Raw genomic sequence first — 4,468 nt, 5'->3', positions numbered from 1 at the left:
GAAATATTTTTTAAAATCTGCATAAATAAAATCTGCAAAAAATTCAACACTTTTTAAGCGAGAAAAAGAATATAAGCACAAATAAGTGAAGAATCACACTGTGCAGTAGTATCCATAGTCTCAATAACTGTAGACAGCATGAACAATCTTCAAAAGAAGCTAAGAAATTGTAAAAATTCAAGAAGAGACTAGAAGACAATGAAAGATAATATAAAGCAAAATAGCAAAACTCAGGAAAGAGTTAAAAATGATATAAATCTGAATCAAAATTATATATGGCCTAAGCAAGGGAGCCCACCTGAGGACCATGGGCCTTAAATTCTAAGGGCAATGGAAAAATACATCATGTTTGTAAGCCCTCAGGGACTAGAGAACCTATATGTTTTTCTTTAGTTAAACTACCTGATGATGAAATGTAGCCAGTAATGAAGATACATTAAAAACAAAGAGATTGGCAGGGAGGCATTGTGGTAAAGAGCCAGAGGAAGATACTGAAGTGATTTATACACCAAGTCAAACAAATTTTCAAATGACGTTTGCATAATAAACTATAATAATAATATAGTCATAATACAAAAATGAAATAAACAGAATAAAGGAATATGGGTATCACCTTTCAATGGTATAGAGTCAGTATATACTTTAAAGTTATACTATATATTTCTAATCTCATAAAAGTCAAGGTGTTTTTCTTTACCTTTGGAGAAATTTTCTAAAAAAATAATATACCTGTGAAGAAAGATTTTTCTGAAGTTAAGTAAGGCATATATCTTCTGTTCCATTTGGTTTCCTCTCATTTGGTTAAATTTAAGTAAAACTAAACCCTGAGTGCCATTTTCAAAACACGTATCTCCTACCTTTTTGAGTAGGTGTAATAGGAACAGACCAATGTTTTAGACATTGTTTACCAAGTGTCAATAATGGTTATTAATGGGAGGATTTTGTAAATTTTTATTTTTATGTTTGTCTGCATGACTCAAGTTTCTTAAATAACCATGTGTTATTTCTTAATGCTAACAAAATTCATTACTCCCTGAAATTATAAGAAATGAAAATATTTATTTCAAACCAGGTTAACATTTTAGGGTATCGTCTCAAAAAATTAGAAGTCCAAGCTTAATTTAATTTGTAAAAGTAAATTGATGACAGGCCTTCAGAAACCCTCATTCTGATGAGTGTGTTGTGGGTGTGTGTTTGTGTGTGTATTGAAGCTGGTGGAAGATTGTTTAGTATCCTAATGTAAAAATTACATCAGTGTCAAGGTTTCTTTCACAAACACTTGATAAAGCCAACAGATATCTCAAGCCTATGAATGCCAAAAAAGGAACAATGCTGACCAAAGAAAGACAGTTACCTGGATAATGAGTGTCCTTTGAGACTCCAGGTAGAAGACATGGAGCAGTCAAAGCATGTACCATGGAACGAGGAATAAGGAGAACCTGAATCATGTGCACTGGAAGTTCTTATAATAGTCTTAGGTGTGAACAGATAGAAACGATAAAGAGGCCATTTGTGAGGCAGTCATTCTTGCTATCAAAGCTTTTGTGGCTTTTCAGAGGTATGCAAAATGTTAGTCCACAAGAATATGAATCAGATCTAGTTGAGGCCCCATGGAATAAGTAAGAGGCCTCAGACCTCCCCTTGTCAGGATCCTGATAGCTTTGTCTACCTCGATGACCTCTCACTATAAACAAAAAATAGGACGTTTTTTCCCTTAGTATTTTGAGGACCTAGAAAACTGTCAAAAGATTTCATAGCAAAGTATAAATATGTGAATCAAGCTTTTTGTGAAATTATTTTTGTTTCTATCAGCTGCCTGTGAGTTTAACAGGTATGACAGTGTCCCTTGTTTAGACTTGGAAGGATCTGATCATTAGGCAGCAACCAAGTAAATGTGCCAAAGAAAGCAAAGAGAGACTTGCATCTCAGTGCCATGTGTCAGCATGAGGCAGAGGAAGCACCACTTTCAGTAATGGGGATGCTTAATGATTTTTTTCAGTCAAATGAGGATAATAAAACTAAGTGTGTTATACCTTCTTACCCTTAATTTACCAAATTGATTCAACTTATGATCAAATATTTTTAAGTACATAAAGATGGCTTCCTTTTTATTGTCAGAGCTTTGTAGAAATACTCTTATGATACGCTTATAACAATAGTGGCTGATGCCAAAATTTTTAGTTTGCACGACATTTTGACTCCCTTCATGGATAATTTTAATCATGCTATCCTAAGAAACCATATGTATTTGCAGATTTTTTGCTATCTTTTTCTTTAGCATACAAAAGACAAAACGTATTCTACTATGGAGTTGCAGATTCTGTTGTGTACTTGAAAGCCTTAGAGAGACTCTTGAGTTTCTATAAGCTGCTCTGCTCCGTTTTATGTTATGACAAGAGTCTTAGCACATTTTAGTTATGTGCTTGTTTGGACCCTGGAGGTATTTGAGCATCTGATCCTTAGTTCCACACAGTTCAATTTACTTTGGAAATGACTTGAATAAGCAAGGTGTGAAACTAGACACTAATTTACATAGCATCAGAGACCTTCTATATACTTATCACTGTACCCTAGGACCCAGCACAGTCACAGATATTTAGAAAGTGATTAATATTTAGGGTGTTTTTTTTTTCCAAAAGAAAGAATTAAAAAACAGGAAGCAGGTGAGAAAGCAAATTATGATGTTTTATGGTGGTTTTGCATTGTGTCCACTGGCTAAGCTGGAAATAAGTTTTCTCAAATTGTGTTCTTTGAATGGTTCCAGGTAGAGCTGTCCAAATGAGAAATTGTCAGGGTATTTATACCAACTGGAGAGCAGAGCCTTCAGATGTATAAGGCATGTTATAAGTGATGGGAGACAGCTTATTTTTATTCCCCTAAACTCCGTGTCCAGCTTTTCTTTCTGACTAGGGCTCTGCTGAACAGCAGCAGTAGCAGGCCCACCATCGGATAAAGAGACAGCGTGTCTTTAAGTACAATCCACAGGCTCTCCCGTGACACCCACTCTGGCAACTGCTTATGAGAGGCGACTAGGGTACCCTGGCCCACCATGCCAGTGATCAAGTAAGGCTGCTTAGAAACCTTTCTTTAGTCCTCCAGCTTCCTCCTTCTGATCATTACTTCTACAGTTACTTCAATAATTATGTATCCCTTAGACCTACAATAGATCCCTCATTCCATAACTGTTATAGTACTTCTCTTTCTTTGATTGAACCCTAATACAAGTTTATTTTTATAATACAAAGTTCTGGAAGGCCTGAAAAGTGCTAAGAGCAAAGTGTCATTTTTTTCAGTATATAATCCTAATTCTCTCCCTTCGTTCCACACCTCATTTTGAATCTACTTGGGTCAGGCTTTTTCCAGAAAGGTTTAATAAAAACTTATTTCTTTACACAATCTCAATAAAGTGGTCATTCAACTTGCACAAAAAAAAATGCATTCATCATCTACACAAGTTACAATATGTTCCTAGCCCGAGTACTATTTTCCAACATATTAGTGGTAAAAATATCAATCAAGTAAAAACATACGAATGGTTTACTTCTGTTTCAAGCATTCTGGGTTACAGGGCTGCCACAGCATTCTCTCTACCTCTGCATTTTTTCTCTGATGAAGGCACTAAATGACACATGGAAAAATACACACCTAATAATGTTATGCTTGGGGTGTAGCCAAATGTTAATTTTTCATAATAACCCATTAAGTAATCTTAATCTTAACTTTGCTGATATTTTGATAAATTTATGTATATTTTCAACTTCTGGGCTTCTTTTAGAATAAAGAATTTTAGAAGTATTTTTTTTAACACAGTCAGGAAATATTTTATTGGGCTTTAATATGTCATGTGCTCTAGTTTTATTATAGGATTAGGTGCAACATCATTTTTATCCTGTATATCACTTTCACGGTGTTTGAATTCCATTATTATTCTAAAAAGAAGTTTCTTTTCTTCCCTACTCTCTCCTTTTGTTTTAATTTTACCTTTTCTGTTTATGCTCTTAGAGTTGTTCTTGTTTTTTCTCCCTTTCCCACCTCCACTAAGCCCCACTCTTTACCCTCCCCAAGTCAACATGCATATAGTTGTCCATGTCCATAGGTTGTGTATAAATGCTGTTTGGTTAATAACCTCACTACCTCTCTTTGTCTAAGGTCAAGTGTAGTATCTGCTCTTATCAGTTTAGTATCTGATACATCTTCTAGCCCTCACTCTCTCTTTTCATTTCTTGTTGCCTGCTTTCCTAAGTTTCTGCCTTGCTGCTTCCATCCATACTTCTATTTTTTTTTAAGGTTTTGTCATTTCTGGATGTTTTCTGCAGTTGGGAGTCACAAAGCATTGTTTAATTTTTTATTACTGTTTCTTGTCTTCATAAATCCATGTAAATTGCATCAAAATATTTATTTTATAAATAAAATACTGAAGATACTTATAGCATTTTTCATAGGACTCTATTATGGTTCTAAATAAGGA

At 34.6% G+C, this 4,468-nt stretch overlaps 1 pseudogene; it reads left to right on the top strand.

Annotated features, from left to right (window-relative positions):
* Positions 1-4,126: 4,126 nt before the first annotated feature.
* LOC123810238 lies at positions 4,127-4,212 on the top strand (annotated as a pseudogene).
* The last annotated feature ends 256 nt before the right edge of the window (positions 4,213-4,468 follow it).

This window comes from Phyllostomus hastatus, unplaced genomic scaffold (genome assembly GCF_019186645.2).
Source record: "Phyllostomus hastatus isolate PE091 unplaced genomic scaffold, TTU_PhHast_1.1 phas_scaffold_585, whole genome shotgun sequence".
Taxonomy (NCBI): Eukaryota; Metazoa; Chordata; class Mammalia; order Chiroptera; family Phyllostomidae; genus Phyllostomus; species Phyllostomus hastatus.
Note: the sequence above shows the minus strand (reverse complement) of the source record. Positions and strands in the feature narration are given on the sequence as shown.